This window comes from Bombus bifarius, unplaced genomic scaffold, assembly GCF_011952205.1.
Source record: "Bombus bifarius isolate JDL3187 unplaced genomic scaffold, Bbif_JDL3187 scf7180000007966, whole genome shotgun sequence".
NCBI classification, from domain to species: domain Eukaryota; kingdom Metazoa; phylum Arthropoda; class Insecta; order Hymenoptera; family Apidae; genus Bombus; species Bombus bifarius.
Window position 1 is genome coordinate 5714823 of NW_022884352.1, and position 15140 is coordinate 5729962.

At 43.2% G+C, this 15140-nt stretch overlaps 1 protein-coding gene across 2 annotated transcripts in view; it reads right to left on the reverse strand.

Annotated features, from left to right (window-relative positions):
* The window catches only part of LOC117205040, a 52468-nt gene extending 38837 nt beyond the window's left edge, over window positions 1–13631 (reverse strand). The window contains exon 1 of one of the 2 annotated variants that reach the window (XM_033443097.1): window positions 12701–13630. The gene's annotated coding sequence lies outside the window, so the exon portion shown is untranslated. Of the gene's footprint in view, window positions 1–12700 lie in introns of both variants that reach the window. The other variant, XM_033443088.1, reaches the window with a different exon arrangement.
* Window positions 13632–15140: the final 1509 nt, after the last annotated feature.

Sequence of the window (15140 nt, forward strand, 5' to 3'; positions counted from 1 at the left end):
GTGTTTCCTTTCAAGTTTCCTCTTTTAATTTTCAACAGTGCTCTTGGGTAGTTCTCTCTTAAATCCAACGGTGTTCTTGATAAAAGATTGCCGACACTCTAATCTCGCGCTAGTAATACGATCGAAAGGATTGTCACGATTTCGGGAAATACGTAGTGGCATGTAAAAGGATAAAGGAGAGGTATGCAGTTTATAACGTATCTCGTTGGATACCGGTATCTCGATTGTTTTCTCAGATACAGGGGATTTTAACGTTCGCAACGTGAGCGCTGATGAATGGCAGCCGGATTCCCAGAAATATGACGACCTACATTTTTTCCTGCAAATGCGTACGCGCAGTAGCGATAGCAGAAAAAAATCCAGCTGACTCAGCGTCTGGCACTGACCACGGTGCAGACGACCAGCTCGGGGTCAGTTTAATACAGTCTGTGGTTGAGAGATCGAGTCGCTAATAGAGACAAAGGGAACGTTAAAAGTGAAGCTTTTTAAGCGTTAAAAGTCACTTAATGGGAGAATAATTCGGGGAAAATTTCTCGCCTCATTGAACCTCGATCAATTGATACTTTCGACGATCCTCTAACAAAACTAATTCACGGTCCTGTTAAAATACCAGAGCACTCTTCCGGAAGGGGAATCCGAAGGAAAGTCACGTTCCCATGGAATATTCTAGCATGTCGTTCGAGACGATTTCGTGTACCATTAGGATAGCCAAGATTCTTACATGACGTTATACGGAAACTGAAACGATCGGTAGCTCGTCCCAAACGAGGTGTATAACCAAACCGACACCCTCGATTCCAGCACGAAGTAGTTTAACGAGAACCAACCTCCGTTTAATTAATCCGAGAAATTGGATTAACGGCACCGCCGGCACGGCCACTTTGGTCGATGTCGGCTGGAACACGGCAGAACTGCCACCGGTTATCGGAAAAATAATAAAAATCTTCCTTTCTCGAACGATGAGGGTTGCCTCGTGACGCAACCACCACTTCCTCGACACTTTCTGTTCCCATAACCGCATATAGAACGTAGCCATCGTATACGATATCGTTCAAGAGTGTTTGCTTATTCTATACGTACGAGCACTTGTTTATTTCATTTTTCGCAAGATCCGTTTTAATTGCCTGTACGATTAATAATAAAGCAAACTGCGCTACTATACTGCAATAATGTAATAAACGAGGCTATCGTGATTATATTGTTAAAGTTGGAAGCAAATTTGAAAGTGTTAATAGTACTTAGAAGATATTTAACGCGGAGATTATAAAATTATTTACATAATTAATGGAAGGGCTGAAAATTCTAATGGCATAAGTAAGTTTACTGCTGTTTTCCTCGAAACAGTGTTCTGAATTTATCGTTATAAGAAATTCATTATATCTTTTTTGAGTCACGGAAACGTATTAACGCGGGGCATGAAGTTATAACATAATTAATTATGAAACTAGAGGGAGATATTCTTAAGGATTGCAATAAATCGAAATTCTCCAAATTTTGATTTATGTATTAGCCTTGATGAAGCACTATATTTTAATTAACTGTATCGTCTTTATCTCTGAATATTTAGAATTACTATTTGTGCAGCGCGTAATACATAATGACATATATCATTGGCATGCCTTTTAATACGTAGTTTAGCTTTATAGTTTGATGATTGCATAGTAAATGTAGCTTCAAATTATTATTAATCTATCATTAATTTGTACAATTCGACGAAATTCACATAATCAAAATCGACACAGTGCTCGGACAATTAACATCCATGCGGTTCACGCTTATGAACGGTAGCGTACATTCGAAGGATCCTCGTATGTTTCGTTAGAGAGGATTTTTCCTCGATGCATCGACAGCTCTCGCAGGATTATGGAAGGTTGAAAAGAGAGAGAGAAAGAGAGAGAGAGAGAGAGACAAGAAATCGATTCTCTCAGAAAAATAATCTTCGCGAAGAATAGATGCCCGCTGTTCTTCTGACCGATTTTCTTCTTTCACGAGCTTCCCGGTGATCCGTAATTTTCGAACGGCGTATTCGCCGGATGGGAGCTCGGTTTATTCGACCAGAACTGATCGGTAATTTCGTAGCGGCAGTTTATCGCGTTGCTTTACGAAATACCATTCAACGATATTTCATTGTGTTCTCTCAAAAGCTGGCGTGGAAAAATTTATGTCAACTGGCCCCAGCAATTCAGTACGGTTAACTTAAATAATCCTATCGTATTTCCCAATCCAATAATCGCTACAAAGTTAAACACTTTGTTCGTCAAACAAATGGGACATTTTTTCAAATTTCTGACTCGAGTTTCCCGCTGACCTACAATTTTCCAACTATTCGGACGCATTCGTACAATAGGGTAGAAGCTCATCAAACAACGATTCAATCTTCAGTAATGAGTAATTTCCTCGAATCCCTTTACGAAATACCATTCAACGATATTTCATTGGTGCTCTTTCAAAGGACAGAGATAGAGATAGAGATAGAGAGAGAGAGAGAGAGAGAGAGAGAGAGAGAGAGAGAGATGAAAAATTCCGTCAGCTAGCCGCGAATTTCGTAGGTTAAGTACTCGACTAAGTATTCCAATATTAGTAGTAGCGCAAGTTAAACGCTTTACCCATCAAATTAACAGTAAATTCCTTCGAAAGTGATTTATACCCTGGGACGACTATCGCCTGGGTGCTAACAGCAGGGAGGGAAACTGTTCGACCCCTTTCATTCCTTGAAGCGATGACAAAAAGGTGACCGTCCGATGTGGCAAGTCGATTATCAAGAGACTTTAACAGCGAGGGTGGCTCGATGGGATCGGGTTAAATCAAACGTATGGTAAGAAGCGAAGTCCGTGGGCAAGCGAAGCGATGGATCGATTCTCTTGTTCGTGGCCGATAATTCGACCAGGATGGGTAGCGAACCGAAGGGAGAAAGATGAGAATAGTCGGATAATTCGAAGGTAGAGGCATTATTCGGTGCATTTTATCGGTGATTCTTTTCTTTCTCTTTTTTCCCCCATTTGATGGTATTTAGAGCGGAGTTGTCTGGTGAAAAGTCTTTATTTAAACACGAGCACTCGATTCTACTTTGGCTCTTCGAGAGGAAATCGAAGCAGATACAGAGGTGCGGGACACAGGAAACAGAGAGGTACAAAGGGACCGATTACCAGGACCGTGATGCTTTTACCAAGGAAACAACCCACGGACTGTGTGTGTTCCCCTCTACAACGATTCCGCGGGTCGAGAATTCGTCCATTCGATGTTGGCGAATCAATTAGACACGTAGCAATACGATACGCGCATAAAAAAAAAAAACGGTACAATCCAACTGAAGAAATAACGTTCGATACAAAAGGACTGGCGTATTTCTTCTCGTTGAATTTATACTTGTCGAACCGGGGGCTGAATGCGAAACGAACCACCAGTGGCTCGACAATCCACGCAGTGGGGAGAACGGAAGTAACAATAATAACGCCGGTGAATAGAGGCAAACTCAACGGCGGAACTGCTATAAATCTATGTTTGTTAAGGTAACAGAATCTCTTCTGGTGTATCTTGCGATGCGTGAATAGAACCTGTAAAGGCGAGTGAAAAATTGTAGCAAAATGAATAATAGAGCGGGAAACATGATTTATATGGAGGCAGGCGTAAACGTTCGCAATTAAAGCCTTAAAAATTTACCGAGTGTTGTTGAAATGAGAAAGAGTAGGGAAATGGACGGTTGTTTTGAAGAGGTTGCGGTATTTTCAGCGCTTGGTTATTGTTACGCACAGTCTTCCGTCCCAATTTTATGTCGAATATGCACAAAATTGAGGTATATATATATATATATATATATATATATATATATATATATATATAAATATATTGGAGGAGCAGGGTTAATAAAATATTTCTTCCATGACAAAAAACTGAATAGCTGAAAAGTTTGTAAAGTCTATTTGAAAGAATTTATTGCTAAGAGAACAAATTCTTCAGAGAAACGACGAATTATATTCAGTTGAAATGATATATTATTTAAATGTATAAAAAGAAGAAAAAAAAGGCGCATATATTATCCAAAGGTAGGATAATCGTAAAGATACAATATATTCAAATTTTTCCTGCATTTCGAACGTCCCGAACAACCCAACAATGAATATCACAATAGAAAAGGAATTGTAAAAATTGAGACTGAGAAAAGGAGAAAAATGTACGGAGTCTGTGCAAAAAAGTTTCATTTCCTGTCCCGTATTCAGTTTCACTGTAGTGTATGCCGATGATGGGAATTGATTAAACGAACGTCGAATCGGCTTGCGGAACGCGAAAAAGATCATTTAAGAGGAAGCTATGCAGGGAATAGTCGGAGCGGAGGCTGATACGATTGAAGTTCACGACGTGCCTCCTCCACTCTCGATCACGGCAGAAATACTGTTTTCTTCCCTTTATCAGCGTGAAAAGGTGAAAACGCCGACGTGGGAAAGCGTCAGAAAGTTTAACGATACAGAAAGCTACGCGATCAAGAACAGATATAGGTACTTTTATCATTGTTGGAAAAGCGTGGTAAGCATTTCTCATTTCTAGGATCTCGCAGACAAGGGAGAACCGCGAATGGTCTGGCTCCAATTTCGACAAAGCTTTGCAGCCCTCAAGTACAGCCAAAAATAGTAGATACATATTTTTTTTTTTTTTTAGCTGCTGTAACTCAAATTTAAGAGGTGAAATCGCACTCTAAAGTTCCCCCCCTTAAAAGCTAACTCGGGAACGGTCACAAATAGAAACACATTTTTTTTACCAAAATTGGATGCTTTTTTAACTCGCCTCCACCCAGACTTTCAGTCAAACTTTTATGGTTAAAGTCCGAGTGGCTGTTTGAGTGAAAGTGTTAAAATCTTTTTCCATCTGTAACTGTTTCCGAGTCAGATCTTAAGAGGTCGAGCTCTCGAAGGTAATTCAACTCTTGAACTTGAGTTACAGCAGCTAAAAAAAGAAAATACGTACTTAGCATCTTTTGTTGTTTTTTAATTCTACAAAGTTTCATTCAATATGGGGCCGGACCATTCGTGACAGTTTCTTGTGTGTCAGCCATTCTCCTACTTAAATATGCAAAGTTTGCGATTCGAACGAGAGCTTTCCCGCTTTCTTTCTACTCGTTATTTGAAAAACGTGGTTCTTATCCGTAAAACGTGTTCAACCCTTACGATCGCGCGATTCTGAAACTCTCGCACCTTCGTCTTAATCACGTGGATGATTAAATTCTCCGTTCTATTAACTGCGTCTCGTATGTGGACTTTAGAGTCGTCTTCGTGCTGCGAGCGTGGGATCAGTCTTTTCAGTAATATTTTTCAGTGGAATTTGATTGCATTTATCTGATAGAGTTAAGTTTCGCCAGGGGTTCAATTGATTTCGAGACCTAACGGAAGGTGATAAGTGTCGACGAAAGGATGGCCAGAGAATAGGTTAATCGTGGATTTCATCGAAATCGTTGGCTCGCTATAGATACGTATTTTTTTTTTAATTTTTATTCCAACGAAAAGCTGATGCCAACAGGCTGAAGCGAAACAAATACTCGACCGCGGTTCCGAGTACGAATAGAAGAATAGCTGGTATTTTTCGATCGAGTATTCCTCCCAAATTCGCGGGAGAATAAGACTGAATGTAAAATACGGAATCGGTCTCGTACCGAGTAAAAATAGCGAAAGTTCGGCAGACGATAATTTAAATGGAGGAACGAAAATGCGAGAAAGAAAAGAATCATTGAAAAGAAATTCGATGGGATTCGAGTCCAAAGTAATACTTCGATTCGTTTTATTTCGATGGGAAGGGTGACTGAGAAGGAGAAAGAGCGAGGAGGAGGCTAGGAGGAGGCATACGTTCTACCCTTATTTTTTCCCCTTATCCTCACGAACGTCTCTGACTACTGACGGGTTCTTTCGACCCTAGTCATTAAAAAAAAAAAAAGGAAAAAATGTGGGAGGGACAGAAAGAGTGTAGGGTACGAAAGGAAGAAACGAAGGGATGGAAGATAGGTCAATTGCAGGCTCGACAAACGGCAAGGAAATGATGCACCATCTGCGGAACGAGCACGGACGACCAGTGCATTCGTATCTTGGATTCCTTTTAATTACTGCCACGCCAGATATTTGTATTTCTCGGAACGTTCCTCTTTGTTTGTGCGTGTAAGAACGAGGCTCCGAAGGAGGGTTCGAACAATGAGAAATCGCGACGAGGATAAACCTCGGGAAAAAATTGCAAGCAGCGGAGGAGCTTTTTCCTTTTGAATTTCGTTCGCGCCAACGCTCGATGTACCGTTCTCCAAGCGTTCGATCGCGAAACCTACAATTTCTCGTTTCTTTCGCTCTGAATCTCATTTAAAACTCCGCCTCACGGTGGAAACGTATATCAAGTTGTGCTCGCTCCAACTTCCTCTGTTTTTTTTACTCCATCTCTTTTTCGGCCTGCCCCCTTTCTCTCCGCGTCTCCGCCCTCGGCTTGGGAACGAACGTTAGACTCGACGGAACTAATTACCGGCACGTCTCACACGAAGCTGCGAAGTCAATTTCAGCTTACACGTAACGTTTACTTTTATCGAACGCGCCGGGCGCGCGCGGCTTAGGAATTTTTTTTTTTTACAGAGAAATGAAACAGCAGCAGGCAAACCGGGCTGCGTTGGTTATCCGCGCGAAAACTTAATCGACTTTGACTACTGGCCTGGGTACCGTGCGCTCTTAAATGCGAAAGCTATAAAGGCTGTTTCAACGGATAGGTTTTCATACAACGTTGGACTCGCGATCGTTCCCGCCCCTCTATAAATTATAAAAATTCGAGCGTCGCGCGCACTTCGAAGTAGAATGATAACCTACATGGTCAGACGCGGCCGGTCGAACCGCTTCGTCGGTGACTCTTCAGAATTCCCCGTTATTTCCCTTGCCATCGAATTATTAAACATGTTGTTTGAATAAATTTCCCTTCGCAAACTGTCGTAGACATAAGAACAAGTTTGAATGTAAAAATATTACATTTCTGCCTAGTATCTCACGTTGAAAAAACATTCCTTGGTTTGGATAGACGAATTTTACGAGTATATAGGACAGGGTCCCAGGGCGATCAAAAATTTCACGTTCCATTAAAAGGGCAAGAAATTCATGGGCTATGCGAGTAACGGTTACCGTTAAATAAAATATGTTCTCTGGCCTGATACGAGGGGGTTCGGCCTGGCATCAAGTGGTTCGACCTGTCACGGAATACATCTTCACCGCGTAGGCCTCTCAAGAGGAAAGTAGGATGGTTTCTCGGGAAAGGTCCTTTCTGCTGAAAACGCGAAAACTTTTCCGGGATAGGTTGTCCGTGCGCGGAAGCATCTGGAACGCAGATTTATTTCTCATACGAGGGATGATATACAGAGCGAACCGCGCCAGTGTCACCAAATTTCGTTCGTTGCCGGTGTTTGCGAAATATTCGTTCGAATGAAAGTTTCGCTATTTTTCAAGGAAATAATCCACGAAGATCTCGATTCTTTCCAGCTTTATCCGCCGTAGGAGAATTTTTATCGTATTCCTTAATGGAACTCGAGCAACTTTTCCAACATAACTTTCGATAAATACGTTTGTATTGTGCGACATTCTGTGAGATTGTGACTTGGCAGATAGACTTTCACGATAAGTAATTTTGATAAAAGCAGTTACAGAATTTCCTATTTGATTTATGATATGTGTTCCGCTAATGTAAAAAAGTTTCAGGATTTTGCAGGAAAATACACTTGGAAACGTTACCGCGGCAGTCTGTACGCATTCTGTGAAACAAAACTTTCGGGCTAAAGCCGCAAACGTGAGTTACGTCCCGGAATCCTCCGCAGGCCGCGTTTCTACGGATCTCGCGAAAAGTAATGAAACTTTTTACGCGCTTATAAGCTTCTTATGAATGTTTTACTATCTGCACCAACACCTAAGAATGTTCACTCTTCTAAACACATCTCTGTTGGCAAGAAATCTTAATAGTTGTAACGACCTTTGATACATAAAAGATAGACAACGTATTTTGTATTGGAAACGTATCTTTTATTGTTGATACCTTTAGTGCGCAAAAATCGATTGCATCGAGAATTTAATTTATAAACTTTCTTCAAAGAGTTTGCGTCCGAGTTCCCCACGTAATATATTTTACTTCGTCATCCGTGTTGAAATGATTCCCATATCTCTCTTCATCCGAGCGAACATGAAAATCGCGTGGTAATAAATCCCACAAAAATCTACGTAACGGAATTTGCCCACAAAAATCGTATAACAGCATGTATCTAGAACCTGTCATACGATGCTCTATGTTGAACATGTTGCAACATATGATTGATGCAATCGACTTTACGTTCACTACCGAACAATACGAGTACATCTATACAGCAACTCCAGCACCAGTTATAACTGTTGGAACACCTACTCATCGCATTCATTGCAGAACTCCAACAAGTTTTACTTTTACATTACTTTGATATTTTACGTTACAAGATGAGAATCTTCTCTTCATGATGAGAATGAAATAACAGATTTGCGATGAAGTAAACGAAAAGGACTTAATTTAATTTGTGCTAAATATCAATAAGTATTCCAATACTTGCGAGTTTTAGGATAGAAGTCATTTAGTGTTCGACCTATTACATCTATATACTTACCTGTGGCAATTAGCTATCTCTTTCAGAAGAAAAGTTAGAGATAGGCTATCAGCCGATCTACGTATATCCAGGCAAGATTACATAGACAAAAAATCCTGTTACCACTAAATCCTTACTGTAGCCACTTCCATAAGAACCACCCATCTCTGACTCTCTAATCCTCAGGTATAATATAACGTCCGCCGAAAATAGAACGCAGGAGGGTAATTTTAATAATAGCCAAGGCTAGAGAGACAAAGTGTCTTCGTCGTTTTAATCTCCGCAAGAAACGACTGCTAATACCGTGGCCCTGTTTGATCGCGTGGGACGTACTCTCGTATTCCTTGTTTTAACACCGCAGCCGCGAGCCTTCCCTCTGACCGCGAGCAAATATGTATAGGCCCGCGGAGGTGCATATATGTAAGTATACGCGTGCTCGTGCGCGAGATAACACAAACGCAGAGAGAAACAGAAGGAGAGAGGGAGAGAGTGAGAGGAGACCAGCGGCGATGTGCACAAGGACGATCTACCTCGAGCCTCGCCGAAATCGTAGGCGGGTTTACGAAAGTAGGCTGGGAGGCTTAAACGTGGCTCAGGCAACTGTAGCAACCGCTGGAATCGTGTGTGGCTTCGTGGAAAGTAGGATGTGAAGGTTTAACGCGGCGCGACGGGGTTGCGGAAACACACAGAAGAGAGGGTTGCTTGATGCTTTAGGGGGGAAGCTGAAAGGGGGTAATCCGGCCCACGGACCGGCGGGGGAGTTTTCTAATTTGAATGTTTGATGTCGGATCGCCTTTTGTTTCCCGCCTGGGCCACGGCGGCAGCGAGAAGAAATAAGAGCAGTTACATCTCCTGTTCCCCTACTTTCCCATCGCAGCCTACCACCCCCTCTCCGACCCGTGGCTTTCCTTTCTACCTTATCCATTGTTTCCCACCTGATAGTCTCTGCTACCATTTCTGACCTCCTCCCACTACTTCGCTAGCGATGGAACGAACCGCGTCGCGAGACATTCGCTAACCTTCGAGGCAATTACGATACACGCTTGCGGGTTAATTGATGGGCCAAGATTAGCGAAGACAGTGAAGAAACGTCTCGTGAAAATGGCGATGTTTATTTATAAGGTATACCGATACGTTGCGTGTTATATAAAACATTTTAACATTTAGTGGCGCTATGACGAGGCAAGAGTCCTGATTGTATTGGTAAAATTTCAAACCAATTTGATAACGCGAGAGATATTTACCGCAAGTGTACATTTAGTAAAAAATTATTTAGAAATGCTCCCGTTGAATATTTAGCCTTGTAATGACAAGGATAATTAACACTATGATTTTCGTGATATATGTACTTGTACTAAATGTCTTGTAGTTCATGCGTATATTTTCAAGTTTGTCAACTTCAAACTTCATCGACGTAATCACGATAGTTGACTATTCGAGTCTCGTTTCATAATATATTCATAAAGGGTGCCTGTAAGTATTCGAATAATTTCGCGAACAATTGCACGCATTGGAAACCTTCTTCGTTGCTGTAGCTTTGGATTTTAATTGATCGGAGGATATAGTTTCACCATATACTCTGTCCCGTCACTATCATTGGTTCTTTTACCACCACTCGACACCACCTTTCTCTCCCTTCCCTCGTGGTTTCTTAGCCGCATCTAGATTTCATTTTAGCCCCTTCCAGGCTCCGTGAGAGCTACAGGGAGCCAGTTCAACCAAAGGAGAACATTGAACGAAAATTACGACATACCGATAGTCTGGTTCCTCGCAGCGGTTTCTACTTTCGTATCTGCTTTTGCTTCTTAAGAACCGCCAGTGATCCCGAATTTCCCTGAATTTCTCGTTTAATGGATTCTCAGGGCGACGTGCATTTTTATCTTCGCGCCACGGGCCACGATAAAGCCAATTAACTTCGCGTAAATGCTAATACGGTACAACGGTCGGGGCCATTGTAACTGGATACTGTAACCACGGTCATTATGAACGCTTCTTAAAACGTCGTAAAGGTTACTTTGCGACCTCTATCTTGTCCCACGTCCTCCACTTAGCTGATCTTCACCCTCTCTCTCTCTCTCTCTTCCGTTGGATTTCGTTTCGCACGTACGAGCTCTTGCGTAAAATCCGCGACACGTAGTCCGCGAGTAGCGGACGAGCCCGTAGTCCTTCTTCTCTCCGCCATTTAAATGCTAATGTCAACTTGTTCGAGCGCTTACGAGTTCGCGAACGCGTACGACTAAGTTAAAGCAATCGAAAAATTTGTCTCGACGATGTAACGGGAACATGTTCTAACCGATCTCGCGAACGACAGCCGAGTTGCTTCGCGTATTTCTTTTTCTTAACACGATTCCGTGGAAAGGTGGGAGGGGAGGGGGCAGGGACAGGATACAACGAAGAAGTAGGAAGGCAGGTTTTTCTACGTTCGACTCGCGATTCGTCTTACAGAAATGTGCACTTTAGAACGTTGATAAAAAGCGAGTCGTATCCCGAGTCCCTCTCCTTCTATCTCTCGTCGTGTACCATTTGAAACCTACTCCTGTCGTCTTCAAACCTTTTTGCTTCTTTACTTCTGTTCGCGACACTTCTCTCCATTTCGTATCGGATCTTCTGTCTGGATTTCGATGTCGACGTCCAGAGGTACACAGCTTCGTCCCCTGGACTCTTCCATATAAATGGTAATGTTACACATCCGGCTGCTCGATGAAAAATAAAAGAAAGTGAAATCTTATCGAAGGAACAAAGCCACGAGCTATCCGCAAATTTCTAGCCACGACGGTGTCCGTAAAATAACGTAAAGGAGAAACGACTTTCTTTCGAACCTGTTCCCTCCGTTCTGACGGGAGCTGCTGCACCGTTTATATCGTATAAATAATGTAATAACATTTCGAGAACCCTGTCGAACCACAATATTAATGCGTTTCCGTCGTTGAATTGAAAGGTAGACGAATAGGTTCCTCGCCTAGGATCCACCGGGTTATCGAAGAAACTTGTCGCTCCTCTCGTACAGGTGTAAGAGGAGGTCCCTGAGTAGGATTTACTTTTATTCTCCGATATATCTTTATCTCGTACACGCTTCTCCTATCTTCCTATTCAATTCCTATTTTTCCGGAAGTTTTCCCGCCGCACTGATAAAACCCGAGTGGGTTTCGTTATCTCGATCCAACCATTGAGATTGTTTCTTTTTTCGCGAATCTTCTTGTAGAAATTGGTTTCTCCTGTGTAAAAAAAACATCGATCGATGTCGTAAGATATATTACTTTATTCGGGCGAACGAAAAAGAGAAAGAAAATTAAAGTGAGTCGAACGATTCACTTTAACGATCATCGTTGCATAATTGGTCTGCTCGGCTATTTGAAGGAACGACGCATCGTTGCAGGGTGCGCAGGAAGGCCGAGTTGACGGTGTGTGTTGTCGCACATTCAAACACGGCCAAGTTTGTCGGGAGACGAAAAGAATTTTCAGCCGACAAGTTTCACCAAGAAATTCTCGTTAAGCACGAACCTAGCTCCGGCTTGGGGAGAATGCGCGGCATTGGTAGGTCCAGTGCCAACCGCATGTTGGATTTCGCGCCAAATGTGGTAGCCAAGGGAATGTACACGCTCGAATGATTCCTTATCGTGGATTCAGAGAGAAGCCAAGAGGGCTGAGAGCTCGAGTGGAACGAAAATTGCGAAGAAGTAGCGCGACGGTGGCGAGGGGAGGGCCAAAAAATTCATCGAATTTCCCTGGGGGATTCGTTGAACCAGTTTTGGCAAATGGGCTTCATCTCAATTTTCGGTTCGAAGAATTTCTCTCGCTTAGTGAAACGATTCTGCAAATGAAATTCACTCGGTTAAGATCGAACGGGACTTGTCGGATCCGATCGTTTCTTCCTCTATCTTTCGATTAGCCTTTGGAAACTTCTGAGTCGTACTCCGTATGATTCTGCCCCCGCCCCCTCCCTACCTGGGTTTTAAGAGAAGACCACTTTGCGGATATACAGGATGAGGAGAAATAAAGGAAAGTTCTTTAATGAAACTATCTTTCTACCAGACTAAGCGAGTGCTCTTAAGCGAGTACGTATCTAGAAGTTACAAGTTCGGTTGGTCAGTTACTCACTTGGAATATCCCAAACGCTGTGCCGAGGTGTTCATTTGTCCGTACGACCGTCGTCACGATCATTACTCTCTCCAGGCTCCCTCTTTCTCTCTTCTTCCGTTCCCTCTCCCCGAGCACGCTATATCTTTCCCTTTGTTCCTCTCCCTGTCTTTCTGTCTGTCCGCTAATCTCTTTACTCTTTTGGCCACAAACGCCGTGTACCAGCCACTTGGAAGCAGCGACAGCAAAGAACCGCGCGGGACAGCGTATCACAGCAACGGTCTATGCGTTGTACATCTTCCGCGTACACGGCACACACAAGCGCGACTGGTCGGTGCACCACAAATCGGAACCAGCAGCAGCATCCGCGTGTAAACGTTACAGACGATATTCAGACGGCTGGGCAACCGCGTTCAGTCGACCTGATTGAGAGACGAGTACCCATGACTTTCACGAATGTCGTCGTCGATCGATTCTCGACCAATGACGATCAATTTCGTGCAACTGTTTCAACGCCATGATCACTGGAATCGCGTCTTTTAAACCGACTCGGTGGTAGTTCCATCTTCTTTAGACAAACGCGAATGAAATCGAGCCGAGCTGGCAATCAGTCGCTGCTGGGTCGCAGGTGATACCAAGTTTCGAAACGGATTCTCGATAATTCCGTTTGTTTATCGAATGTCCTTTATCCCTTCCAGTAGGAATTTGACGACTCGCGAATACAAAGTTTCGATTGATTGGCGTGGAATTGAACCGCAGGCGAGACGTCGGTTTCGAGCGACAAACTACGCGCACGGTGGAAAAGTGAGTGCGTCCCAAAAAGCACGGTACGGGCGCTTTTCGTTGGAAGCACACTGGTGTGCGTCCGCACAGACACGCAACCGCGAACTACGCGCCCTCGACTGGAGGCGCCTGCGGTCCAGGCTGCCACGCAGTATACTGAGCCGTGCCGGCTGCCCGGGAGAATCCGTGGGCGAACGAAGCTCCCCGAAAATTTGCGAAGATCCTCGATTCGATACGCTCTCTTCGGGGTCGTGCACGAGTCGCGAAGAGATGCTGGATTGGAAGAGACGAACCGTCAGGCGACAGTCACTGTTTCCGATACTTCGTTGGATATCACGAAAGCGGACAGACGAAAATATCTCTTTTTCTTCTCTTACCATCTAATAGCGTCGCGCGATTCCATTAAGACGATCGATCAACTTTGTCGGATTAGTCTCTTTACGACGTGGCACATCGATAGCGTGTTGCTTTTACGGTTTGGCCCCATTGTTCCCATCGTGTCTCGGTTTCTTTAGGTCCTAAAGAATTGATACTGACACGGTGTCGCGGAACGTGCTGATTCACTGCTTGCGTTTCCGTAGTTGTCTTCATTTTTCGCGTGACATTCTCGAGCGCAAACTCGCCCGTTCCATTCCATTTCATTCCGTGCTGACAGGTGTTCGCGCTGTCTCATGTGTCCAAAATAATTGTCTTCGTTTGTCACACGACATTCGTAAATATTATCCTCGTATTCTCTGTATGTCATTACAGGTGATCAAACACGAGACAGACCCCGTATTCTTGATCCTCCATGCTGCGTTTGCAAAGCCATGAGTCTCCCGTGATTTAGTCCATACTGATCTCTAGCTTTGCAGTAAGGATTTCACCGTGCCAATCTACCATCTGCATTTCCATGGCTCAGGCGAGAGCCTGAAACGTGGAAAATTAGAGAAGCCGAAGCGACAGCTGGTTACAAGATGAAATTCGGTTTGTTTCCACGTTGAATCACCGATAGAACGGTTCGTCAATGAATTATTAGACAGCGTGAAACATCACGTTGTCGGAACGCGAATATTTACGACGCATGAATATCACCGACAGCGAAGGTTTTTCTGATGCGTATGTTTAAATATACTGGAAAGTTCCCTTTTTGTTGCGCCGTCGGTGTGGAATTTATATCGGTTCGTCGTCTACGTGCGCAGCCATAAAAGATAACAAATTTCAAAATTGGATTTCATTATAGTATGGTATAACCGATACGCGACAGGTTTTCCCCGCGGACATTTTATTGACGCTAATATCTGCCCGTTGTCCGCGTTCGAATATTCAAATCCGAATTTTTAAATCGAATCAATCTTCGAACTACGATAGCGTTGTCGAGAATATTTAATGAGAAGTATATTGGATCTCACGAAGCAATTAAAAGCATCGAACATTCCTTTGCCGATCGTTGATGAAAATTACACGCTCCACATTCCTACGAATCGTATATCGAAGTAAAAAATCTACCATAACAAATAAAAAAATTCAGGAATTCAGCGTTTTTACTGCAGAGTGTATCGTGGAATTTGCTAGCGCCGGGAACGTTGCTCGCAAACGAGTTTGGAATCTAGACTCCTGTGCATGCTAATGCTTTCGAACGTTATGGTACGTGATTGAATCGCGTGACGACGGTGTAACGGCAAGCAACTACCCTATA